The sequence below is a fragment of the Dermochelys coriacea genome, chromosome 19 (genome assembly GCF_009764565.3).
Source record: "Dermochelys coriacea isolate rDerCor1 chromosome 19, rDerCor1.pri.v4, whole genome shotgun sequence".
Lineage (NCBI taxonomy): Eukaryota > Metazoa > Chordata > Testudines > Dermochelyidae > Dermochelys > Dermochelys coriacea.
In genome coordinates this window covers 6,635,961-6,663,549 of record NC_050086.2, presented here as the reverse complement: position 1 = coordinate 6,663,549, position 27,589 = coordinate 6,635,961, and the positions used below count along the sequence as shown (strand labels likewise).

At 51.3% G+C, this 27,589-nt stretch overlaps 2 long non-coding RNA genes across 3 annotated transcripts in view; one reads left to right on the top strand and one right to left on the bottom strand.

The window, feature by feature from the left end:
- The window catches only part of LOC119845404, a 95,790-nt gene that overhangs the window by 47,313 nt on the left and 20,888 nt on the right, over nt 1-27,589 (top strand). The window contains exons 1-2 of one of the 2 annotated variants that reach the window (XR_005289583.2): nt 5,241-5,769; nt 6,859-7,484. The exons of the other annotated variant lie outside the window; for it this stretch is intronic. This is a non-coding gene — a long non-coding RNA (uncharacterized LOC119845404). Of the gene's footprint in view, nt 1-5,240; nt 5,770-6,858; nt 7,485-27,589 lie in introns of those variants that run through there. 2 annotated transcript variants of the gene reach the window in all.
- On the bottom strand, nt 1,948-20,210 carry LOC119845405. Its single transcript, XR_006278218.1, has 3 exons — nt 19,949-20,210; nt 13,162-13,265; nt 1,948-2,119 (listed from the first exon to the last, which is right to left on the bottom strand). It is a non-coding gene; the product is annotated as an uncharacterized LOC119845405 (long non-coding RNA).

The window sequence follows — 27,589 nt, the reverse complement described above, 5'->3', positions numbered from 1 at the left end:
TGCCACAAGTACTCCTTTTCTTTTTGCGAATACAGACTAACACGGCTGCTACTCTGACACCAGCTCAGTGTTTCTCAACCTTTTTGTTACTAGGGACCAGCTTGCTGCCTTCCTAAACTGAGTCTGGGAGATCTCACAGACTGGCATCGGTCCATGGACCAGTCATTGAGAAACACTGCTCGAGCTAAAAGAAAAGGAGGACTTGTGGCACCTTAGAGACTAACAAAGTAGCTGATGCTTTGGCAGGCACTCGGGCCACAGGCACCCAGAGGTAGGGGGGGATTTTAGATCACAACTGCTGTCAACAGTGCAGTAGCTAAAGGCTACTTTTGTGCTCAGCTTGCAGTGTGGGTGGGTGCTGACCACAGCAATAAGGGGGAGTCCCCGTGACACAGGAGAGGAGAAATAGGGATTTCCCAAGTGGCTTTTCCAAGATGCAGTCACTCTGGGCAGCTCCAAGAACTGCCTGTTCATGCCTATTTTCTGCACAGTTTGAGTGAGGAAGTGACACAGCAATTAGCACTTTGCTGTGAGACACCCAATTATGGTCACAGCTGACAGGGAAGGTGACCTGAAAAACTCCCCTGTGCTGGGTGGAACCAGGGCAGGGCTTTGACATTGGCTAATGTCACATCCCCTGCATCAGGAGCCACGGCACTATTGTCTAAGTACAGGACTAGGAACCAGGAGCCCCTGAGTTCTAAAGCCACCTGACTCTGACTCTCAGAGGTCTGGAGCAAGCCTGTAGGCTAAATGATCCCTTGTGTTGAATAGCCCTGGAAAATAGGACGTTCGTCTAGGCAGAGTCCGTTCCCAGGAGGCCTGGTTTTGACCTGAAACCCTGACCCTATTGAAGTCAATGGGGAATTTTGCTGTTGATTTAATGGGACTAAGATTTCACTGTGGACCTGCCCCTTTTGTAATGGGCCAACCTATAACCCAATCCCAGGTCCAGAACAGCTAAACTTTCAGGTCTAGGAACAGGGCAGGAAATCCCAGCACTTCACTGATATTCACCTGATTAACCCTCACAGCCATGTGAGGAGAAGGGAGGTGAGGGTCAATTTCCAAATGGGAAATTGAGGCACAGAGCTGGGAGGTGACTTACCCAAGGACACTGAGTCAGTGGCAGAGCTGGGATTAGAACCCATGAGTTCCTGGCTCCCAGTCCTGTACTTAGACCCCTGCACACTATTTCTGATACTGGCTGGATCAGGATTCCCACAAGCTGAACCTCTTCTGCTATCATGTCACATCTTTCCCTTTCTGAAAGCTGGGTGTGCAAATGAGCCTGGGCCAAGGGGGAGTGGAGACTGGGGAAGTTAATGAAAATTGTTTGACCCTCACAAGGATTTGGATTCTTCTGACGAGGGTTTGATCAGGCAGCTCCTTATTTCCCATCAGTTTGTCCTACATGGGACTTGAAATTAAACACCAAATCCTGCCCAGGAGAAACGGGATGCTGGCAGCTGCTTCTCCAATATCCCACCCTGCCAGCTGGGCAAGGATCCAGGAGTGCTGAAGGGGTGCACAGTGGGGAGCAATTTGCAGCTGTCCAGCAAGCCCAAGTTGCATGCTGTAGCATACATACAGGCTGACTGTCTGGAGAGGTAGCCGCACCAATAGACTACACTCACTTTGGGCTGTGGCACCCAGGCCAGGGTGAGAGCCAGGCCATTCACCTGAAGCATTCCCTCATGCACTCGGGAGGGACCTTGCCCCTGCTGTACCTGCACAGGAAGGGGCAGAAGGGGCTACCACCTGGCAGAGGATGGAGAGAGCCCTTGATCAAACGGTGCAGTTCTGTGCCTCCATCAAGCCCTCATCAATGGCTTCTCCTGCTTTGACACATGCCCCCCATCCCAGGTGCCGCCATCTGATCAGTGAATGATTCCTGCGTTCGCACAGCAGTCAGGGACACGACACTTGTGCTTTCCAACCCTTTTATTGCAAGCAGCATTACCATCAGCCAGCCAAGGCCCGGTGAGCCACTCTGTTCAGGAGCCTCAGTCCCAGCCAGAAGGCGTCAGGGAGGAGTCCGGGGAGCAGAGGAGGGGCTGCTCCACTTGGAGTCATATCTCCGTCTTGGGGATCAAGCAGGTGCCGTTGGGAACTTTTCCTGAGGGGGAAAGGCATGTATACAATTCCCATGAGGCACTTTTGCAGTATACCTCCCAGGGAGCTTCTGGGTCCCATTCACTTCTCCCACCCTGCTCTGCACCCATGGGGAAGTCAGCTGAGAACCATCTACCTCCTGTCCTGGGAGGGACCAGGCCACCACCCAGCTCTTCAGAGACAAACTCAGTGAATCCTGTTTTAAACAGAGTCTCAGTGGGAGGAGAAGGGAGGAGCAGGGAATATCCCATTACTCCAGGGAGAGAGACTCAGCAACTTGCTTTGGAGCCCTGGCCTGGATTTCCCCCAGGCTCCCCCACCCCATCTCTCCGAATGGAGCGGTGCCACTGTGTTCTGTATGGCTGTGATGGAGACCCAGCAGGGCTGTGGACAGGGCCTGCATGGAGGGATGACTATGCGGTGGCCAGGGTGGCAGATCCCATTGCAGGACCAGGGAAGGGATCAAGGCTAAATCCTTTGCTCTTGATCTCTGACACAAGCAAGTGGAGCTTTCCTAGGGGCATCCTGAGTCTTGGGCAGAGTATCATTTGTCTCACTTATGGGCATCAAAATCTGAGCATGGCAGAGACAGGATGAGGGTGAGTCTTTCAGGTGGGGAGGGGCAGAGGAGAGACAAATGCACAGTGTCCCTTTAAGGCCCCGTCTGCATTCTGGTGGTGCTGAGATGAATGAGGAATTGACTGGAGCTGGTGGCAGCTGCTCTGCTTGGAGGACCCATCTGAAACTCCCTCTTTGTGCTGCAGGGACATGCTCCCCGGAGCTGTGCTGACCACAACGGTCCCAAGCCCTGGCAGCCTGCGAGGGGGCATGGAGAAACCCTCGGCTAGGATTGTGTGTCTTTCTGTGTCTGTGGTTCTCTAGGCATGTGTGTGTGTGTGTTGCACATGCATGGCTGTGCATGGATGGTTATGTACCTCTGCATGTATCTGTGCATGTGCACATGGGTGTTTGTGTTTCTCTCCATGTATATTGTGTGTGTGCCCATGTGCATTTGTATATGTTTAATCGTGTTGATCACGGTAGTGCCTAAAGGCCAACTAAGGATGTGGCCTCCTTGTGCTAGGGGCTGTACAAACCCAGAGTAGCAGACAGTCCATGCCCCGAAAAGCTTGCAATCTAAATAGACAAGAGAGACACAAGTTGGGGGAAGACGCACAAGCAGAGTGAACAGTGAGATGGCAGCCGTGTGGGTGCGTGCATGTGAATGAATCCCCCAGCCCTGGGACAATGCCCAGCTCCAACTTCTGCTAGTCTCAGAGGTAGAGATGGGAATTTCAGAGTGCCACTTTCTCTTCTCTTCTCGATGGCTTCTTGTGCCGCCTGCATCCCCATCAGAGCACCTTCCAGCAGTCAGTGCATCAATCAACATGACTAGCAGTCACATGTGGTTCATTTTCTCTCTTGTCCTCTCCCCAGTGGAGAAACTGTGTGCGCAGGGTTTGGTAGGGATTTTAAAAAATCTGTAAATACGTACTTACTGCTCTGCCTGTTGGTTAGAGAAGGACGATTGAAAAAGCTCTCCTGGCCCTTGGAGCAGAAAGTTGTGAGGTTTGTGAAGGTCTCTAGTTCCTAGGGGAGTTTGTTCCACAGTCTGGACTGGCCCCTGAGAAAGCTCTGCCTCCAGCACAGACGAGCTTTACCCTGATGGTGCGAAGTTCCACGGGGCCCAAGGAGCATGCACATTCGCCGCATCCCCCTCAGGATATAATAGGTGTCTCAGGCCAGCAGGAGAACCGCTGAGAAGCAGGCTGGACGAGCCTCATTTTTCACTGCCGCTCAGAGCTGACACGTAGAACCCTTGTAACGTGATGAGGAACTTGGAAGAAGGCAACACACATTGGGGCGGTAGTTGTTGGGGGACCAGGTCACGTGCTGATATGATCATGCATGTAACACGCCTGTTCCACGATCAGGGAATATGCAGGGAGGAGTTACAGGTGCCAGTGGCATTCCTGTCTCGCACGTGGTGGGTTGCTAACACTACCGTGTGTTTTACATCTCACTGCTGGGCATGTGTTGGTTCCTCTTCCATGTGGGTCATAGCGGGGTTTCCATATGCTGACATCATAGTTTGTGATCTCAGACTGAGCCTTAGCTGAGCCCAACTCAAGCAACCCTTTTCCCCTGCTGATGACAGTCTATAGTGGCTCTGAACATCCACCAAGAGCCACAGAGAGGGGCCAGGAGTATACAGAGAAGCATGGCCGAGTGGTTTGAGTCCAGGCCTGTGAGCCACAAAGAATATGTCTACACTGCAAAAAAACCAACCCAGAGCAGTGAGTCTCAGAGCTCGATTCTGCAGACTTGGTCTCGTGGGATTCACACTACAGCAATAAAAACAGCGGTGCAGATGTTCCCGCTTGGGCTCTGACGCCTGGGGAGGAGGGTGGGTTTCAGAGCCTGGGCAGGAACATTGACACCACCATTGTTAGCGACATATCATGAGCCTGGGGCTGAGGCTCACTGCCATGCGTGTTTTTTTGGCAGTCCCCAAACCAGGAAGTTCCAATTCTGACTCTGACACTGACTCCTTGGGCAAGTCACTTTCCCCGCTTTGTGCCTCAGTTTCCCCATCTGTAAACTAGGACAAAAATACGCATTGCCAAGGGCATGGGGTGAAGATTAATTAGCTAACATGAGCTGATGAGGAGAAGCGCTAGAGTGCCAAGCATCCCGATGAGTCTATACACTGTGTTTGTACCAATTCCGGTTGGGGTCTGTTTTTTTAACAGTATAATTAAAGGGGTACAACCCCTAGTGTGGATGCAGTATAAAGGCTTGAAACCAGTTTCAAACCACTGCAGGTAACATAGTGCAAAACCCTTGTAAAGACCCATCCCTGCCATCCCCCCCTTTCCTCAGGGAGGTGCATTCCCTCTCATACCCAGGACCGGGGCCCCAGTGGGGACGTGAGGGAGGGGGAAGTGATGACTTCACATTGCGGGGGAGGCTCCCCATCACTGTGGAGGGATGGGAAGGAGGCGTCACCTCTGACAGGACTGGAGGAAGGAAACTGAAACTTTGCGCTTTCCTCTTCACTGCGCACTCCGGCCTCGCTGACCCGGAAGCGTCTTCCCCTCCAGGCCCCTTTGCAGATTGCGTCCTTTTGACTCACCTTCCTGATCAGACTCCATCCGTGATGGGGCGTCTCTCCTGGGGGGCACATCCGCACAGGCTGTGTTCTGCCTCTCGCAAGCTTGTGTCATGACTCACTGGCTGAGTAATGGGCCCCTCACAGTTTCTGCTGGTTCAGCCCAGGCCCTCTGGCTCTCTCCAGGAAGCTACAGACCTCAGCAAAAGCTGGGCAAACCGGAGCTGCAGCTCCAGAACCAGAACGAGGAAGGACCCTGTGAAAAACAGAAGGGCTTGCAGAGCCCCTACGGTGATGCTAGACCCTTGGCATGTCTTTGGTCCGGCTCCATTCACCCAGCGTCTCAAAGCATTTTACAGACATGACTTCATTAGGTAGGCCTGCACCCCACCTCCCATCTGTAAACTGAATAGAATGACAGTTACCTTCCTTTGTAAAGGGTTTTGAAACTGTCTGGTTAAAGCCATTATAAGTGAAAGGTATTGTCCTTGTGGTGAGTCCAGGTGAAAAAATTTGGCAGAGTGCTCCACAGCAAATACAAGGTCAGTATCATTTAAAAGGTCAGTATCATTCTCTTCACTGTAGGGGTGGGGAAACTGAGGCACAGAGAGGTGATATGCCACGGTCACACAGTGGGTCAGTGGCAAAGCCAGGAGTTGCTGACTCCCAGTCTCCTCCTTTAACCAGTGGATAACACAGACAGAAATATTAATATAGACTAGAACATCATATGCTTAGACTTCTGTAAGGCATTTGACTTAGTTCCACATGGCAATCTGATTAAAAAATAGCACTATATAAAATCAGTGCAGCCCATATTAAATGGATTAAAAACTGGTTAACTGATAGATTGCAAAAACTCATTGTAAATATGGAATCCTTATCCATCGGGAGTGTTTTGAGTGGGATCTGTTCTTGGCCAAATGCTATTCAATATCTTTAGCAAAAATCTTAAAATCATTGCGGGTAAACAAACTCTGGAGTGGTAATAATGATGAGGACATGTCAGTTATACCAGCCAGCCTGGATCACTTGGTAGCTTGGCTCATTTGAACCACATGTGTTTTAACACAGCCATATGCAAGGTCATACATCGAGGAACAAAGAATGCAGGGCACACTCCTAAAATGGGGCCCGTATCCTGGAAAGCAGTGACTCTGAAAATAGTCATAGTGAATAATCATGAGCATGAGCTCCCAGTACAATGCTGTAGCTATGGGGATGAACGTGATTCTTGGATGTATGAGCAGGGGAATATCAAGTCACTGTGGGGAGGGATAGCTCAGAGGTTTGAGATTAGCCCGCTAAACCCAGCGTTGTGAGTTCAATCCTTGAGGGGGCCATTTAGGGATCTGGGGCAAAAATTGGGGATTGACCCTGCTTTGAGCAGGGGGTTGGACTAGATGACCTCCTGAGGTCCCTTCCAACCCTGATATTCTATGATTCTATGAAGTCAGAGTAGGGACATGGTGTTACCTCTGGATACAGCATGAGTGAGATCATTACTGACTACTGAGTATGGTTCTGGTGTCCATACTTTAAAAAGGATGTTACAAAATTGGACAGCATTCAGGAAAGAAAAGGAGTACTTGTGGCACCTTAGAGACTAACAAATTTATTTGTTATTTCAGGAAAGAGCTACAAGAATGATTCAAGACCTGGGACCCCTGCCTTGCAGTGAGACACACAAGAAGCTCCACCTATTTTGTTTATCCAAGAGAAAGTTAAGAGGGGACTCGATCACAGTTTACATGTACCTACATGAAGAAGAGATTTATGATTTCTCTTTAATCAAGCAGAAAAAGACATAATCAGATCCAGAGGTTGGAAGCTAGAGAAATTCAGGCTAGAAATAAGGCACATATTTTTAACAGTGAAGGGAATTAACCATTGGAATCTACCTAGGGGCGTTGTGAATTCTCCATCACTGTAAGTCTTTAAATCCAGCCTGGATGTTTTTCTAAAAGACATGCACTAGCTCAAAGGAGAAGTTATGGGCTTGATGCAGAATGACTGGTGAGGGTTTGTGTTATGCAGGACATCAGTCTTGATGCTTCTGGTCTTACAATCTCTGACTAGAACCAAGGTGCCCTCACTCCTTGTCTGCTGCTTCACCCCTGTCTTTAGAGAGAGCTACCCCTCACTGGCCATCTATTGAGGGGGTGAGTGGGACGAGACCAAGGACCTGGAGCCTCAAGTTCTGGAGATCAAGTTCAGCTCGTACAAGGCTGCAGCAGTTCATGTGCTTCATCAAAACGTAGGCAAATGTCCCGGGCTTGCAGAGTTAGGCTGGAAATCTCAGGGGACAAGACTGTCCCATTGGGACACTTTCCTCCCGCCAGGTTCTCATCTCCAGGGTGAGGCAGATGGAGGCAGGGAGGAGCTACTGGGGGGCATTGGAGGAGATGGGGAATGCATTGGAGGAGGGGGGTTGAGAAAGTGAGGCTGGAGGGCACAAACGGAGGAAATGAAACACTGGGGGGTGCACAATGGGGGATGTGAGAACCCAGAGTGGGGTAAAGGGGGACTAATGCAGAGGGGTCCCTTGAGAACAGGGAAAGTCCCAACTCCCAGAAGCTAGAATCATAAACCTGGCCTCCCCCCACATTGGGGAGAGAGCATCTGGGTGCTGATTTTAAACCCCAATCTTGTTAATTATAACAGTTCTATTCAAAATCGACCATTCCCCAGGGTGCTGGTAGCTGTCCCTCCCCACCAGGCTCTTTGCAGAGCTCTCCCTGCCAGCTGTTTTGTGTAAGCTCTGTGTGACATGCCCCTGTTCCTCCTGTCTCAGGTGGGCTGACTCAGCTCCAGCCTGCAGCTGTGACAAGGGGCCACGCACAATGCCCTTGTCAAGGCTGCAAATGGTTCATCTCTCCCCGTACAGGTGGGAGCAAGCTCCTCTCCTAGGAGCACATGTGGCTCAGGGGACTAGAAAGGGAAGGAAATCAGTGGGGGAGAGGATGATCCCTCTCTCAGGTTTCTCTATTTTCTGGCTGTGTGGGCCCATCCGACAGAGCCAATCAGATCAGAGTAGGTCATCTGGATGCCCCCTTCACAGGGGCAAAGCCCAGGTCCTACGTGCTTAGTTGAGGAATAAGCCCTGTCACAGAGCACTTTGGCTCTTCCACACTTTGAATCTTTCAGGCCCCGCAATCTACCCACCCCAGGAGAAACAGTAAGTGAGAGGCGGAGATGTTAAGTGACTTGTCCAAGGCCGGACAACAGAGTTGGTTTGAGCACAGGAGTTCCTAGCTTGTGGGCCAGTGCTCAGTCCACTAGACAAACGCTGTGGCCTCCCTGGGGGCCTATGTGTACTCCAATTAGCAACGAGCTGGGTACAAATTTTCCTAGTGTAGACAGGGTATTAACCAGATGGTGTGCTCCAGCCAAGGCTTTGGAAGCCAGGAGGGGGAGAGAGCATGTGGAGAGGAAAGCGCCTGGGGTGACACCGGTGAAGGTGGCTGATTAACCGAGATGTAGCCAAGAGCTGCAGGATGGGGACAGGGAGGGGGTCGTGGTGAGTGAATCACAGCCCTGTGCTGGCACTGGCTGCTCACAGGCAGGAAGTGCTGGGCTGGGGGGAGCAGGGAGAAGAGAGGAATCTGGGACAGGAAAGCGGCCTGCCATTTCCAGGGCTGGCAGGAAGAGCGTCAGATGAAAGGCCTGGACAGAGCAGGACGAGCCCCTGGCAATGACGGGGGAGAGGAAGCTGTGAAAGGAGCAAGGGGTGAAGGAGGCAGCTGTTCTCTCTCTGAGCCGCACCTGCTCCCCAGGACAGACAGAGCCCGAAGCTCTGGCACTCAGTCAGGGGATTATCTGCAGCTTCCTCAGACACAGGCCAGGCCACTTCACCCCAGGTGTCCCACCCCCTGGCCCTGTCCTTTCTCAGGAAGATCATGGGGGTCTGTGACCCTGATGGTCCTGAGGGGTGGCCCCTCTGTGACCTGTCACGCTCTTCTCCAGGCTGATGGCTCTCTCCCTTCCTGAGAGCGATCACAGCCTTGCTATCGCTCCTTCCCCCTCAAAGGTGGCTGCAGAGAGAAGTGAGCCGAATTCCCCAGAGCGATCCATTCGGTCAGCGGCAGAGTGAGGGACACAACCCAGATCTCCCAGGCTTGTGCTGTAACCACTAAGCAAAGCTTCCTACCCAACACAGCATCCCTCCCTCCCTCCCTGGCATAACAACCCTAGTTCATTCTTGGTCCGAATCCCACTGGGAGCTGCAGTCCTTCCTTGTAGAGAAAATGGAATGGAGTCTCTTTTGAAACATACATGTTTAAATGCACATTCCCCATGCTTCTCTTCCCATCCAGAAACTGTCATATATTGTTGCTACGGGGCCGTTAAAGAGCTGTCACATTCCACCCCAGAAGTGGCTGCATATCAGTGGGCAGGTGAAGAGATTCCTGCGCATAGCCATATACAGACATGTGCATCTCTGCCAAGGCTCTCAACCTGTCAGGGTCTAAGTTGGTGGCATAGGCCCACAGTGAAGCTGCTGTAGAGGGGGAAGTGGTGATGAGCAGGTGGTGTGGGGTTCATTTATTTTCACACAATGTTTTCCTTAGTCTGTAAGGTTAGAGCTGGGGATGATAAAGCAGCAGATAGGGGCAGGGAGTTCCGATTGTTTGGATCTGGGACTTGGGTTTGGGCCATTAGCTGCAGTCTTTGGCCCTGGAATCAAACATCGCCAGAGCTGAAGGGTGTCTGGATCCAAGACCCCACCCCCAAACAGGAGTGAGTGGATGGACGTTGTTGTGATAGCCGGGAATCTGGGTGGAGGGGTGAGCCCAGAGCACAGCACCTGCTGTCTCCCCCTCCCCACGCCCCAGCCAGCCGTGGCTTGCAGCAGGTGCCGTTGCTGTGCTGAAATGATCAAATGTGGCAGCACTGGCACAAGTGTAAAATAACAACACGGAAATGTTGGGGAGGGGCGGGGGACAGAGGCTGAACATAATGGGGATATTCATAGCTGTGACTGCGAGAATGCAGCCCCTGATGGCCACTGACACATGGAGCCAGGGACTGCCCCTACAAAGGGATTTCCCAGGCTGCTTCAGCTTCCTGTGGGAGAGGGCAAGGGGAAGACAGAGGTGACTGCACGTCAGCTGCAAGGGACTGTGAGTTTCACTCTGCAAACGCTCGGTGATGCCCCAGGTATGTTTGGGGGACTGGTTCCTCCTGTGGACACCAATACACTGGGTGGCTCCAGGATCATTCACAAGCTTGTGAACAGCTCATGCGCCTGAGTCTGCGTGTACATATGTCGTGCAGGCATGAGTGTGTATGTACCCTGTGCGCGGGCACGTATACTTGTGAATGCATGCGTGAGCATGTATGTGTACATGTGCATTTGTGCAAGTTTACACATGCACGTGGATTCCAGCATTGGGACACTGCTCAGCTCCAATCTCCATTAGCCTCCGAGATGGAGAGGGGAATTTTGGGGTCCCAGTTTAGCTGCTGTTGCCCCTCAGGGTATAACTGGCCAACGTGAGAATCAGCTGGGGTCCAGCTGGATGAGCCTTCTCTTTCACTGCACCGAGGATCAGGTGCGAGGATCTCATGTGCATCATGACGGTCAGACTTGGAGGGATGTCATAGGTTCTGTGTGTAACACATGGTGGCAAGGCTTGAGAAACCTACTCCGCCGCTTGCCGGTACAAGTAGAAATGCTTCCTGGAAAGTGGGCTGGGTAGGCCAGGGAGCTATTGTCTTTTTTCTCCCTCCCCTCTATGGCTGGGAACTGACAGAGAAGCAACCAAGATGTTAGGATGAAGAGGGATCAGGATGGAGGATAATATGGAAAGTATTATAATGCTATTGTATACATCAGTGCTCTCTTCTATCTAGACAAATCTCTGTGTGTGCATTTGTGTATAGTTCTGGTCATTCATTTCACATAGGGTATTATTGAAGGGATTCAGAGAAGGGTGATGAGAATGATCAAGGTCCTGGAAAATCTCTCCTATGAAGAGAGATTGAAAAGACTAAGATTGTTTACCTTAGAAAAAAGATGAAGGAAAGGGGCCAGTAAACGTATATAAAATAATGAATCCTCTAGAGAAGGAAGCTTCTTCTCCCTGTCTCACAACACAAGAACAAGGAGACACTGAATGGAATTGAAAGATAGCAAAATTCAAAACTCATAAAAGGAAATACTTCCCCCCCCTCATTATGGAATTAGACTGTGGAACTCACTGCCACAGGACATCACTGAGGCTAAGAATTTAGCAAGATTCAAAGAGTGAGGGAATGGTGTTCAACAGGATAATAAGAACATCCAGATTTATAACAGTTAAGGCAAACAAAGAGTTTTGGAAGGGATAAAAAATTTAATTCTTCAGTGCTTAAACTGATCTGTAACTGTTAGGGGTTATCGTGAGGCCTTCATGGTTACAGATTATCCCATATCTGCTACTATGTGATTCTTGCACCTTCCTCTGAAGAATTTGGCATGAGCCACTATCGGAGACAGGACATTGGACTAGATGGACTTTGGGTCTGATCCAGTCTGGCAATGTCCATTCCTATGAAGAAAGGTGCACGTGAGAATGACAGCTCTGTGTGCTAAAGGTGTTCTTACTAAAGATGTGCTGCGCTGTCACCGTTCCATGTCGTTTACCACTTGCTGTTCACCAGCTTAAGGGGTTCTTCGCCTGTATCGTACCTAGATCTTGTAGAGCCTGGATCTGTTGCTCCCAGTTTCAGATGGCCCATTAACAAAGACCAACTGGGCACCAGTAATTGTTCTGGACATTGTGAGAGCTGCTTCCAAGACCACATGTGCAGCTCTGTCGTGGTGACAGGGCTAAGTCTGCTGAAGGATAAGTGCAGCCCACAGAGCTCTGGCAGCCACTTTTGTGGTGCATTCAGAAGCCCAGCCCAATGAGATTACAAGTCCCAGCATGCAATGCTCCAATTTGAAAGAACTATACCGCATGCTGGAAATTGTAGTCTTGACAGGCTGCAGCAGGAGGGCAGCTGCAATCTGCTCTGCTTTGGGGTAGCCCCTGCCTTGGCTCTTTGTAAATTAAATCTAGCAAGTCTTTTCCGGAAGAGCTGGGATCTGCTGGGATCCCTAGCTGTTGCTGCCATGTGCCATAGACCAATCTGGCACATGCACGCCAGCAAGCATGGAAGAGCAGCACGCGCATTCATCATCATGTGCTTTCCCTTCGTTGGCTCACTTCCTCCTCTGGGTGCAATGCCCAGAGGTCATTGGCCTCTGAAATGTAAGGTTATAAAACCAGCTGGAAGAACCTTCCCTGGCATGAAGAAATCGCGGGAGGCGGTGTTTCCTGTTGTGGAGGTTTCGGTTGCGTCCCTCACCTCAATCACGTTGGAAAGGCCTGACATGCCACTTGGGCAACGAGTGTGAGGGATTGTGCTGATCTGGACAGGGACTCTGCTTGAGAGACTGAAACCAGGGCACTGGGGGAGGAACTCTGTCCTTGGGCCAGGCCTGAAATCCTTACTCAGGCAAAACATCTTCCAAAGCACCCAGGCTTCTCTAGCTAGGCATGGTCTGATTGGGACATCCAGGTCCCCAGTAGGGAAAGGGGACAGTGAAGAAGGCTTTAGATGGTAAGCTCTTTGGAGCAGCGACGGTCATTCGTTATATGTTTGTACAGCAGCTAGCACAATGAATCCCCGACTGAGTTGAGACCTCTAGGCGCTCCTGTAACATAACTGTTCAATAATAATAGGAAGAAGTGGGTCCCCACCTCCCATAGGTGCCCAGATACCTCAACGATGAACAAATCGTGCAGTCTCCCACTACTCGTGGTGGATTCAGAGGGTGGGGTCTGGGTCTGGTGACAAGACCGTTATTTACCTCTGACCTCGCAGAGAGTTTAGCCCCAGGGTTTCCCTGACTCCAGCTGTCCCCCGAGCAGCAGCAGGTAGCACACGGGAACTGATCCACTTACCTGGGTTGGTGACCCCCTCAGGGGTGGCAGGTCACAGGCTCATGAAGTGGCGAACTCTCTTGCCCAGGTAGTAATGGTTGAGATTTTGCCAGCGATATTTCCATCTGCAGAAGGGAAAGAAAAATGCAGTGGGGGGATGCGATGGGAGATAGGTCACAGACTGAGAGGCGGGCCACAGGCCAAAGAGATTGGGCAGGACATGCTGGAGTTTTGAGCGTACCTGTGATCAGCCTCACAGGAACCCACACGTGCAGACTTCTTTCACGCAGGAGAATGGGAGGAGAGTTGTCATGTCAGTGACACCCATTAAAGGGTTAATCCGTTGTTGCTAGGTAACAGTGTCCCACCATCAGGCCCCGCTTCTCCTTTTCCACTGGGGGAATGTGTTGTCCCTCAAGCTATGTCTACACTGCAGATTTCTGCTGGCATAGCCCTGCTGCAGTGCAAGGAGTTGTGACTCCGGCCTGACACAGCTGTGCTGGAAGAAGCCCCTAGTGTAGACACCAGTTACACCAGCAAAACCGGCCTGGCTTGTTTGGCTCAGGGTGATGGGCAATGTCATCGTTGTTTCTCCAGCCATAGGACACTGATGAGTCTACATTGTAGTATAAATACTCCTGGTACGCACTCATCTGAACAGGTTTTGGAGTGGTAGCTGTGTTAGTTTGTATCAGCAAAAACAATGAGGAGTCCTTGTGGCACTTTAGAGACTAACAAATTTATTTGGGCATAAGCTTTCGTGGGCTAAAACTCACTTCATCAGATGCAGTCTTGGTGGTTTCTGGACATGCAGGGCCAATTTTGTTTCAATTTGTGTGCACAAAGCTTGGAAGAGAGAAGTGCTGACTCAAAGGCTGTTGCCAAATCAGCTGACCCACTCCACCAGTTTACAAGGGGTTTACCTTATACCCAGTTTCCATTGCAACCCTCCCAGGATTCAAAGGAGCATTGGCCTTGAGACCTCCTCATTCATGCTCTGAGCTGCCATTCTCAGCTCCTCCGCAGCAGCGAGTAGTGTGCTCCTGGGTTGGTGAAGCCCGTTTTGAATGCCCAGCAGCAACTGGGGCTCAAATCTGTGCTTTATACCGAGCAGCTGGCTGCGTGATGAGGTAAAAATGCATTTTGGAGGCTGCAAATCTGAAAGGACCAGTGAGATGGCAGCAGTGCGGGGCTGGGGACAGGCAGTGGGGAAAAAAAGCATTAAACTGGCCTGCTTGGAAACAAAGACATGGTGATTATACAGGTGTTATTTCCTCAGCATCCTCAGGCAGCACCACAGCTGGAGCATTGTGTGGTTTATTTTCTACAGATCACTGGGGGTTATTTACACTGAAGTTAGTTTTCAAGTAATTTAACTATTTAATTGAAGATTAAGTAACACAGTGTCCTGGGAAGACGACACTGTGTCATGCTGGAGGCCGGGGATTTGAGGCCTGCGGGTGAGTGAGTTACACAAGCCTAGGAAAGTTTGAAACATATACACTTGCCTCTTGCAGGAACCCACAACCTTCCTGATGCCTTTTCGGTTGGCGTCAGCTCCCACTTCCTTGGCAGCCCACACCTGGATGCTCCAGCCCCCTCGTTCATTGCCCCACTGACCTGCTGTCCTCTTGGTTTGGGAATTTCCTTGGCAACAGCTGAAGGCTGAAATTCTCTCAGGGAGGAGGGTGAGTTTTGGCGTTGCAAGCAGCTAACGCCTTAGATTTCATAAGAGGAACAGGGATGCAGGCTGTTAAATATTTACAGGAGCTGTAAGGTGCTAGCTTGGTAAAGTTCCTTCTCTATTTACTCTTCCATGTTTATTCCCTTTCTTCCCCTCAAGTCCCATCTGGTCTCCTTGGGCCATGCCTTGCGCTGTAATTCTATAAATCACCATCTGCTCTTATAGGGGGAGTGTTTTCTTTTTCACTTGCTTGTGTCTGTGGCCTCTGAAATGATTGTATGCCCCATTCCCAGCCGAATCTTATCTCTGGGGATTTCCAAACCAGACTTTGGACCCACACTGTAACAAGTGTATAGTCTTGGCTCGTAATTGCCCCCAGAAGAGTCCATATTGCTCCAGTAGCCCTGGCTGGGTCACATAAGAGACCCAAGTCCGGGATTGTGGGAAGCTGACTTGTGGATTCGGAGGTAAAATGCTGGTGATCCCTTCAGGTTAAGTTGAGGCAGATCACAGAACAGATGAGAAAACATCTGCACTTTGAAACAGAAGCCCTGGGGCACTGAGCAGTGCAGGAGGAGTTAATACACTAAACTTTCACTCCTGGAGGCCTGATCTTATGTTCCTCTTACAAGTGCAATGAGTTCAGTAGTCTCGGCTGATTAGCAAAACATATCCAGAAGAAATGGGTGAATTGGCAATCTCTCCTGGGAAGAGGCACAGGCTGAAATAGCAGGGGCCCTAGGGTTAGGTGCTAGGAAAAGTCAGAGGAGCTGGAGGGGCACAGGCGGGGGTTACTGCAGGTCAGAGAACTTTAGAATTATTTTTCTCTCCAATAAAATAACCACAACCCTAAATCCGAGCTCGGACGCTGCCAGTTAGCACTCGAGGGGCAAGGGGATTATTCAAAGATTTGGCCATGCGAGGGTACTATACCCTTACACAGCTTGGTATTGATTCCTTCCTCTGCAGTCATGTCCGTGGGGTTTGTGACAGCCTCCATACTTGGGCATGGCCTCCTTACCCCTAGGAGCCTAAAGAGAGATCTGGTACCACCGCCCCTGTACCATGCCAGGGTGAGCCAGCATGCGCCTTTCTACCCCTTGTGCCACGTGCGTTTGGTGATCTCGCCCCTGCCAGCCCTGGCAGTTCCTCAAGCCTTGACGAAAACAGAGACAGATGGTGAGAGAGCAGCCTGGGCCTCAGCTGGGACCAGAATGTATGAAAATGGCAGAGAAAGGGCCAGGGCTCCTGTTACAGAGAAAAACATAAAGGGCAGCAGGATGGGTGGGAATCCCCCATGAGGGTGAGAATGAAAGGGGACAGGGAGAAAAGGGGAGGTGGCAGAAGGGAGAAAAAAACATGAAGAGGAGCCAGAAAAGAATTAAGCAGGGGAGAGAGAGGGAAGAAGAAAGCCACGGAATGGATCGAGACTGAAATGCAAAAGCGCTTCGTTTTTCCCTTCCTTTCGCTCTCTCCTGCTCCCTCTCTCTCCACCGCCCATGTGTCTGTCAGCCCCACACCTGTTTGATTGCTTTATTATTCGCTTTTCTTCTCACTGGTTGTCTAATTTGGTGTGTGGTTTCGAAACAAAAGACCCGCCTCTCTGAATCTGCTATTAAATCCTACTGTTTAGCCCTGTTTCTCCCAGAGCCAAGGAGTGGTTGGGTCTGTCCCAAGAGTTGTTATCTCCAGGAGCAAAGGCACTTGAAACAAATTATTCTGAATTTATTTTAATTAGTTTTGCCCCCCTCCCCTGCCCCACCTGCCCCCACAAAATGAATTTGTTTGGGTGACAAAATGAGCGTTTGAGTGTATAATTAGTAATAAGGATCTACGTACAGCTACGCATGGTGCTGCTGCTGCTTATGGATTATGACGGCGACTCAAGATTGGACTTTACAGGCCAAATCCTGCCCCACGTTACACACTGCCCTTCCTCAGATTGTCTGGGTTTAACTGAGGATGAAATTTGGCCCTCTACTTCGCAACCATCTACCATAGGTGTCTGTGGGTTTGCAGGCCACTGCCGTCATCTAGATGGAATCAGGACAGCTCAGCTGTGTGTCATAAGTCCTATATTGCTAACAGCTCATGAAAACACTTCAGTAGCTCTCCAGGGAGAGCCTGGCGCTTTTGAAATATGGCAATATGATGTTCCATGGAGTTGTTACTGTATGTCCATGGGCTGATTCTTTCTGCACGAAGCAAACGACTGATCTTCCCTTGGAAAATGTCAGTATGCAACCTCTACGGCCAAAGCCTGCACTTCGACTGTACCCTTTCTCTCTCCTCACCCAGGACTAGAGATGCAAAGCTTGGATCCTGCTCTGGATCTGGTGTCCCCAGAGCTGGGGAGGGTGTTGCATCTGGAGGTTTGACTGAGGCCCTTTTCTGCCCAGGATATGAAGCTCTCAATTAAAGTGCGGTACTGTGAACTTTCAGCATCAAAAGATCAAAGAAAGAGTCACTGTTGTCCTGAAAAAAAGACCTTTGCTGCTCTAGCTTCCCAAATTAATCTCAACGGGCAAAGCTGGAACTGGGGCAGAAAGCTTAGAAGTAAGACGCATTAGTCAACAAGAGATGAAGGCTCAGAGAGAGAGGAGGAGCTGAACAGCCCTACAGTAGTAAATTCTGCTGCATTCCCTGCCTGGTTCCCTGAGCCAGGGGGCTGGGGAAGGCCTTGCAAACTCTGGCTAAATGAGTCACTCTTGGACAAAGGTAATATATTATCACTAGAATAACAATAATGCTCTGCACCTTTCATCTGAAACTCTCATCATGCTTTACAAAGAAGTATTATCATCCTCGTTTTAGAGATGGGGAAACTGAGGCACCAAGGGGAGAAGTTACTTACAGCCACACAGTGAGCCTGCAGAAGTGTTATGATTAGAATCCAGTTCTCTGGGCAACCAGTCCCATCACTGGAACATGCTGCCACTTTGTTTTTGATAACAAATTTTTTAAAACCAAAGTAGAAAAGGCAAAGAACCTTATTTCTTTCTTATTTTCCCTGTCTAGAAACTGTAGGACACAAGAGGAAAAGTGGAGAGACTCCACAGGGGAAAGGAAAAACAAAAGTATGAGAGACCGACTGAGAGATGATTTATGTTTAGACCGTGAGTACTTCGGTGCAGGGACTGTCTCTCTGTTCTGTGTCTGTACAGCACCTAGCACAGGGAAGCCCTGCTCCACGACAGGGGTTCCTATGTGCTACCTCAGCACAAATAATAACAAAATGATTTTTGGAGAGCGAGAAAAAGAAGGATCCAGAGAAACGTTCCTATAACCTGATCCACAGTCCAAAAAGGAGGAACTGCACAGGTCCAATTAGAGACCACATAATGAAACAAGATCAAAATTGTCCAATTTTCCCCAGCTTCCTGACTCTGAGAACCTGTGTTTTTGGTCCACGTTCACCAGCGTTACCTGCTGAAACCAGTTCCTTTCCCTCCATTTTGCATTAGGTACCTTTTGGCTGCTTTGATGATGCTCTTGCTATTTCTGGCTGATTCGGGTGTGTTGCTCGGCGTGCAAAAATCTACCCGCTGCGCGCACGAACACACACTCTCTTTAAATCTGATCCATCCCAGGAGCTCCCTGAATTCCTAGGCTTGGATCAGCTGTCAGATGTGGCCGTGGCTTTATTTTCAGACCTGCCCGGACTTATCCCTGGTGCTCGGCCCGCTGGTGCTCACAGCACCAGTGGAATCAGAAGTTGGGAAGGGATCTGAACTGAACTGGAGGAGCACCAAGGAAGAACCCTGCTCCTGACTCCAGGCAACCAGTTTGCCCCAGTTCTCAGCCAATTTCACCCCCATAACTTTCCTCTGCAGGGTATCAAGAGACAAGCCAGCCCAGCCAGTGAAATGCAAGCAAAAAGCATGACTTCATCGGAGCAAACATTCATTGGCCAAGCATACTTGGAGGCCAGGACACTGTTACTCCGCCACTACAGAGAGCTAATTAACCCTTTCCTTGGCATCTCAGACACTGTGTTATGAATGGCAAATCTCCCTTCCTCTCCTGGTTTCTTTTAGCCAATCAGAGCCTTCCTAGGGGGTCTTTAAGAAAGAGAAGGAGGGAGACAGGGTGAGGGTGAGAAGATGACGGGGTGACAGGCCCAGACAGCCAAGCAAACCCCAATCCCACCTTCCGGCTCCCGTCCGATCCCCCTTGAAACCATGCAGAACCTACCTCGGCGTGAGACCTAGGGAGGATAAATAAACCCTGCATATGCCACATCAGGGATGTCGCTTTATTAACAGTATGAACAAGGGACAGTTTAAAGCTACCAGCATCCAGCTAAAGGCCAGTGACTAGCTCCAGCAGGGATAATCCTCGCTCATTACGGGGCCTGGTCTGGTTTGGGGAGGCCCTTGGGTTCACCCATTTGCTGACCCTCTCCCACGCCCTGCCTTTACATGAGTCAGTGGCCCAGGATCCTGTTCAGAGGCCAGAGCGATTTCATTCCAGCTGCCACCTCTCGTGTCCCATAGCCTCCTGCACTTGGCACCAGACTCTGCTATGCTGACTCTTGTGGCTAGGGGGGACAGGACCCCAGCAGGCCACCCCCAAGGCTAGCTACCAGGGCAAGGTGAGTGAGCCAGCCCAGCTGCAGGTTCCCCTCCCTGGTCCCAAATCGGAGAGTATTGCCCCCGTGATAGCACTTAGCTTGTCCACAGCAGCAGCCATCTGCAGAATCCAAAGTGCTTTTCAAACACAGATGAGTTCATCCCTCATCTCCGCTCCTGGGAGGAAGGTGAGACTTTTTCCCACTCCTCAGCTGGGGAAACCGAGGCCCAGAGCAGGACATGATCCAGGGCAGAGCCAAACAGATCCCAAGAGTCCTGACTCTTGATCCCCTGTTTTAACCACTAGTCCCATTGCCTCCAAGTCTGGTTCCATCCACTCTGTCCCAAGAGAGCGTCTCCTGGGTGACAGCCTCCTAGTGGGCCGACACTCAGATCAGCTGCCAACTGCAGCCCCCAGGCTCAGAGTAGCCCTGGGTTAAGTGCTGGGATTATGTTCCACCTCACTCTGTCCCTGCAAGCTCCCACACCCCTGCGCTGTCTCTTCACCTTGCAAAGGTCCCCAGCCCCAGGTTCTGCTGGGGTCTGTACTTACACCAGGTTGTGTTTCAATCCGCAGCAGCTTGGCCAGTGGACAGACTCTACTTCAGAAAGCCCTGTGTTCCCAGGGAGGATGAGCAGCCACCGCCTGGGCGTGGCCCATGTGCTGCCAGATGAATAGCGCCTCTGCGGGCTGACCCAGTAATCTTGCAGGCCCCGGTGACTGGAGTAAGCAGGGCGCAGAACAATATTCTTCCTCCCCCCATAAACTGGCATCTCCACTTCATTTCTGCAGGACAGCAGGGCCCTCGGCTTGCTGCATCAAGAGAGAGAAGCCCATGAGGTTTATATAGGGAAGTCTCTGCAGTGGAGTCGCATGTTGGTTTGCGGACATGCCGCTCTTGTGCTGTCATTCCCCATGGGTGTCATGCTGTCAACTTCCCTGCCAAACGGCAGTCCCACCCTGGGGCAGAAGTTTCAGGGAGCAGAAGGTGGATTTGAGCAATATTTGCCCTTGATAGCAGATCGGGTCAGAGCCCTTAGCATCTTGCATTTCCTTAGTGCCTTTCATCCAAAGGATGCCAAAGCACTCTGCAAACTAGAGAGAGGGGTCGCTTCATCAAGCAGTGAAATGTAGCCACTTCTGGGCTTCTAGTGTGCACAGCAGTCCGGGGCTAGAAATGATATCTGTGCCTAGTCGTGTGGGGGGAGTTTGGGGAGGCAGAACATAACCACCCAAGACAGAATCTGGTTGGGACATCATCTTCAGGGAACTCAGCTGTCTCCAATTGATTCAGCAAGAATTATTCCTTTCCTGCTGTAAATCATTTCTAAGCTATCAAGGGCACTGAGGGGTTTGTGATCACAAATGTCCTGACAAACCCTCCTAGTGAGAGAGATGGATCATGCTTCGAGTCTGCGGACGCTATGAGAGAAACCGAATCTGAGAGGAGAACAAAACCTTGGCAGTCTCTGATCCACGTTCTCAGAGGGAGGGAGGCCAAGAGCGCTCACTGATGAGTCAAACTGCGTCACCGAAAGCAAATTCCAGGGTGGGGAGAGGCTGAGTTACAGGAGTCGCAAGCCCCTTGCATGCGCCCATGTCAGGCAAAAGCAGCCCTCTCTTGGGGGGCCGTCTGGCTCACTGAGGATTACCCAATCTTTACAGTGAGGTGGGCCAGATGCTAATTGGGGGGCACCTCCATGGGCTACATGCCCAAAGCCCTGCTTTGCAAAATGGCGTCCTCCGTGCGGTGTGCCTGCAAGGTCCCACTGTGTGGAGGATGCCATTTTGCAGATCAGGTCTCAGACGTGTGCAGAATTTCACGGCAATGCTCGACACCCGCCATACGTTCGGGGCAGCTGTTGCTGCGGGGGGAGGAAAGAGGGTCCATTTGGACTACGCCTGAAATTCTAGCCGCTGTCTAAGTACCGCGGTCCCATGTGGCTGTGAAAGCAAGGCGAGCGCACGTACCGAGAGAGGAGATAATTCTCCACAAACAGAGCCGTCTCAGGAAACATCCTCCCGTCCTCTCTTGTGTCCAGCCAGCAGCTCTCTGGGTATAAGCAGCCTGTCTGTGCCTCTGACTGACCCACGCCACAGACCGATCTTTATATATAGTCAAGGAGTGAGGAGTGACTGCAGCCTCCTGCCAGGGCTCCTGGTCTCTGAAAAGTTATACTCCCTCAGGCCTGCCCCAGGGCCAGGGGACGCATTCAGAGAGGCCTAAATAAAGCCAAATAAGAATAACCCTCCAGCCGGCTCAGTAACCCATGCTGGGGTGGGGAGTGTGCGCAGACCATTCCCGCTACTGGCCAGGGTACCTTGTAGGTTGTGTAGGTTAATAGCAGCTTTCAAACACACCTAAGGAAGTACTTTGTCACGCAACACATGGTCAACCTGTGGAACTCATCGCCATGGGATGGTGTGAAGGCCAAAAGTATAAGCAGGTTCAAAAAAGAACTAGATAAGCTCATGGAGGGTAGGTCTGTCAATGGCTATTAGCCAAGATGGTTGAGGTGTCCCTAAACCGACTGGATGACGGGATGGGTCACTCAAAATTGCCCTGTTCTGTTCATTCCCTCTGAAGCATCAGTCCCTGGCCTCTGTCAGAGACAGGATATTGGGCTGGAGGGACCATTGGTCAGACCCAGTGTGGCCATTCTTTATGTTCTGATGCTGGACACTGGCCCAGTCAGAACCTCGTCAGCAGCTGGCAGTCCTGCCTTTGCCAGTCCCATGCAGACACTTTAGTGCCCTTGCAAAAGCTGGGAGTGCTATAGCCCCGCTGGATACCACGGTGATGGGCCCATTAGAATGGATTGATAGCCTGGCTAAATCCAGGCATTGGCACCAGCACTCCCTGCTCATATATATCCAGAAGGCAACTCTGAGGGAGGCCAGATGCTCCCAGGTTCTAATACAAGCCTGATGCTGTGGCTTTGGGCACGTCTTTTTAGGCCAACACTTTCCAAAGTGGCTGCTGATTTTGGGTGCCCAGCTTAAGATACACCCAGGGCCTGGTTTGCCGAAGTAGCAAGCACCCACAGCTTCCTGTGAAATGGATGGGAGCTGCAAGTGCTCAGCACCTCTGGAAATTTAATGTGGTCCAAAGGGCCTCCCGTTGGGCACCCAAAATCAGTGGCTGCTTTAGAGGTTGCTCTAAACCTCTCTGTGACTCAGCTTCCCCCACTGTATTAGGGGGATGATTCTCCCAAGCTCCCTCCCAGCAGGGCTGATTGGCTAGTTTGCTGAGTATTAGAATTGGGCCAGAGTCATAAAGTTTGGATCCCAGCTCCCCTGAGGCTGGGGACTGCTGAGATCCCGGGCTTGGTCTAGGCTCATCTCACTATGCCTTCCCATCACATCCACTGCTGTGCTGCCAGCGTTAAGGAGAAGGGTACCAGCCATCCCCATCTGGGCAGCGTTCAGGCCAAGGGAGGAGATTTCCACTGTGGTCTCTGGTCTTTGACTCTGGCAAAGAGGGGGATAGTGCGAAGCCTTCATTCCCACTGCTGAGCTGGCTGGAGGCTGGGCACTGATCAGCGAGCCAGGGGCAGCAGTTTCATTTCATAGTGACAGAGTCAGAAAAGGGGAAACATCTTTCATATCTTTGCTCTGGGGAAATTGATGACACAAGGGGTTTTCTAGTTTCTTTCCCAGACGCTGCAGGCGCAGATGCCCCCTGAGGAAGCTGTGCCAGAAACAGGGGTGTCACCCCATCTTGCGCCACAGCACCCCAGAGATAAAGCCTGCTGTCTTCACTCAGGCAAAGTGCCCACTGACTACAATGGCAGCCAGAATAGCTCACGAGCAGGACAGGTTTATCTACCCCTCCCCGCCCTGCGTCTCTGGTGTGATACTTGCCGTCGGGGCAGCTTGGCTTGCGTCAGCTTTGTCCCAACAGCTGCCTTGTCCCAGACCCCCAGCTTTCCTGGGGTGTGAGACTCATAACGTCATTAGGCACAGGTGCAGGATTACCCTTAATTGCCTGCGCTTTGGTGTCCATAACCTCCTCCCAGAAGGATATTCTGTTACCTGCAGCTAACCTGTGCGTGCCTGGCATCTGGTCTCTAATCTCCAGGATTAGAGAGATTTGGGGCCCCGACAGATGGAGCACAGCCAGGGATTCTGCTGCGTTCAGTTCACACCCAGGAACCAGCACCCTCTGGCCAGTCCAACCCTTTAATCACCACCTTCCCGGGCTTCACCTCTCTGCAGCAGCTGGGAGGTAGCTTTGTGCTCTGGTTAAAGTCTCTCCCTGCCAACCATGGCTCTGGTTTCTGCACAGTCCTGGCCCACCTCTGAGTCCTCAGGTTTTCTCTCCTCCCTTAGTCGCTGAGCCAGGCAGAATCTCTAGATAAATAGCTGTTGCTGTTAGCACCATTCTGGCAGTGAGCTTCCTCCCAGCAGTGCCCTACCAGTGCTAGTGTTGTGTGTGTTTCAGAGTAGCAGCCGTGTAAGTCTGTATTCGCAAAAAGAAAAGGAGTACTTGTGGCACCTTAGAGACTAACAAATTTATTAGAGCATAAGCTTTCGTGAGCTACAGCTCACTTCATCGGATGCATTTGTGTGTGTGTGAGACAAAGGGGAATTTGGGAATCATGAACCAAGGAGCAGATGAGAGCAGAGGGAGTTATTATAGGAGCAAAATATCCCCCTCTCTCCGTGCCACACTCTTTTCATCTGCCCATCCCCCCTAGACTGGTCCGCCCATGCAATGCCTGGTGCTACCCAAACTTGCCTTATCCAGAGGGGGCGAGATGAGTGCGAAGGGGAAATCCTCCCCCTGGGATCTCCCAACCTGGAGAGAACCCAGATCCTTTCCAGCAGCACAGCAGGGCATGTGGGGAAAGCCCCTGGACTGCAGAAAGGAAGCTATTAAGGGAAATGGAAGCAACATTTCCCAGCACAGGAGAAAGGGAAGGAGTCACTGCGTCTTCTGGGAATCCAGTGAGCTGCTCCCTCCCCCTGCACAGTCCTAAACTGCTGCTCCAGGAAGACGGCGCTTCCACCCCTGCCCCCAACTCTGTCCGCAGGGAAGCCATTTCCACACTGCAGGGGGTTCGGGCCATTGGGTGAGGATCAGCCCCACACGGCAGTGGCTCAGGAATCAGATATTTTTGGGGGGTGAGGAGGAGAAGCCTAAAGTAACCTTGAGGGTCTAGTTGTAACTTCTGGTGCCCACGGGTGAAGATAGGCAGCCTTCCCCCCTTTTGTAGTGCCTAATGTCCTGGGACCCCACTATCCAATAAGGAGCTACTACAAATTGTCTGCTTGGGTGTTTCTAGCAGTATCTGTGCAGGGGATTGGATGTGACAATACCAACGGGGACTCTGGGGTTTAATGTTTGTTATTTTGTACCGTGCTGTCCCATAGGCTTCATCTGGCATCTTTCATCTTTGTCCTTTTTATGATTTTGAAATGTAGGGGGTCACCTATTACAACCTGGCCCCGGAAGGTAATGCTGGGCTCTCCTCTTGCTACGAGAGGCACCAAGGGACATGGAGGAAGAGAAGCTGGGTAGGGAGTTATCCTGTGAAAACCCCTCTCCAGATAACCCCGCTCTGATGTGCGGATGGCGGCACATCGGTGCCCTGAGAGCGGGAGTTTGCTCTTCACGCTCACCCAGACATCACTCAGGCAGGAGTGTGCAACCTGTCTTGTCTTCACTGAGCTCCTCAACTTCCCATGGTTCTGCTGTCATTGGGCCAGCCCCGCCTGTGGTAGTGTTGTTATAGGCTGGCCACCGGCATTCTCCCCACCATGTCACTTAGGCAGGGCCCAGGAGAGGTCTGTGAAGGAGGTCACTTTCCCAGCCCCCCAGCGGGCTGCTCCTGTCCGCCGTGCATGTATTCACAGGCAGCTGAGCCAGAGGGGAAATGCGATCTCGGGGGTTCCTCTGCACAGACAGATGATGACCAGCAGGGATCGTTCTCATGTCCACTGGCACTTCCCAGTTGTGTTAGTGGTCCGGTGCTTGGTGTGGATGGTGCAGGATGGGTTACTCAAAATCATAAGAGTACACCGTTTCCCTTCCCCTCCCCTTCTCCTCCCCCACTCCAGCAGCCTCCACACACCTGAGGGACTGCGGTGCCTTCCTCAGAACCCCAGAAAAAGGCCGAGGTGTCAGAGAGAGGGAATGTCAGAGGAGTGAACAGAGCAATCAGACTCCAGGATCTGTGCTGGAGCAGCTGGCCGTGCTCCGTTTCACCCAGAGGGAGCCAGCAGCCTATGGGGCATCAGGTCACTTTAGCAGGAAATGTTTCAGAGTAGCAGCCGTGTTAGTCTGTATTCGCAAAAAGAAAAGGAGTACTTGTGGCACCTTAGAGACTAACAAATTTATTTGAGCATAAGCTTTCGTGAGCTACAGCTCACTTCATCGGATGAAGTGAGCTGTAGCTCACGAAAGCTTATGCTCAGATAAATTTGTTAGTCTCTAAAGTGCCTCAAGTACTCCTTTTCTTTTAGCAGGAAATGAATCCTTGTCTCAGTCCTTGATGCTTGAGTGCCACATGGAAAGAGTGGATTCCTCTGTGTGTACCTGCTCTTTGTAGTATGCATAGAGTGTGTTCTCTAATGCACAGATACCCCAGTGGGTATCTATTAGATAAATGTCACATAGACTCTTTTTTAAGTCAGGCACTAGTTGACTTGATCCTCTGTTTAATTGAATTAAGTCTCAGAAACGAAATAGTCTCAGTCAACAAACACCACCGCCCCCAACCTGGGCCTCTTGCATTTTGCTCCAGGCTCATCACTTCAAGAAGAGGTTGTGGCTTTTCAAGCCCCCCCACCATGGGCTACGTGTCTCATCAAAAGAGTCCCTGCCCTGAAGCGCTCACAACTGGGGAGAACCGTGAAGGGACGAGAAGTGAGAAAAAGGAAGGAAGGCACGTAGTACGTCACGATGATAGGTAGCCTTGGTCTGCTTCAGTCACTGGTCCTACATCAAGCTGCCAGTTAGGGAAAGGCCACGATTCTGAACGAAGCATCATTGAACAAAGCAAACCATGCCGCGGAGTGTATGCTGGCTAAAAGTCGAGTTATTCGACCGCTGGTGCTGACCTTAATGAGCGCGATCCCGGGCTGTGATCTGCACCCTGGCAATCAGAAAAGATCAACCACTCGACCCTCTGTGTCCGTGTGTCTTTACGCCCGGTGGAGATGCCGCCTATTAGGGAGCCCTCCGCAGGACTGACTGTTGCCGTAGACAGGTGCGTGCACACCCTTGTACAGATCCTCATGCACACCAGACTGCTAGGCTCCAGCCACAGCTAACACCAACCCAGGGCAGAGCAAATGCTCCATGCAGAAGGCACCGTCCCCTTTTAGTTTGTGCTTGTGACTGGCCCGGGATTGGAGTTAGGTGGGTGTCCCCCACTCTGCCTCCTGAGCTGTGACGGGTACCTTGGCCATAGAAGTGAGGGGAACCCTACTTTGTGTTCATAAGCTGGGAGTGGCTCTGGAAAAGGGGCTCTGAATCTACCCCTTCCTTCCCCAAACCATGATTCAGCCCTAGTCCTGGCTTGCGTCTGAGGCTCTTTCTAGCTTGATGAGAGTTAGGATCCCCACTCATTGGGGAGCTAGGGATAAGCCCAGTCAGTAGCTACCCAGCCTAAAACCTAAAGTGTCTCAGCATTCAACAGGCAAGCCCAGCCCAGCAAGCATGTGCCCTGAAGGGAAGTGCGAAAGGGGACCCATGCCCACATGCAGCTTCCCAGCCTCCAATAACCATGGTTTCTGCAGCTAGAGTGGAGCCTGCCCAGAATATCAAAAAGGCCAGGCCGAGTGCTGCGGGCATCTCCATCGGCCCTAGCTCAGCACTGCCTGTTCCCTGTATCTCCTCTGCTTCAGACATTCCTCTGTCCGCTCCATTGCACTTGCACAGGAGGATGTGCTCAGCCTGACAAATGAGTCCAGAGGAGGGAGTGTCCATTCCTGCTGAGCCAGATCGGGAACAGGAAGCAGACAGATGCAAGAATCCCCTGGGAGCAGGTAACCAATGGGACAATGAGTTGGCTGGTGACAAGCATCCCGTATATAGCCTACAGTGTGTGTGGACTGTACGGCTCCTGCCCACCATGCCAGGTCCAATCACATCACGGCGGGGCAGCACCAGCAACAATCAAACCGCCCCAGCATGGACCTAGAATCACCACAGGAGCGAAAGCCCCGGAGCATCAAAGCTGATAC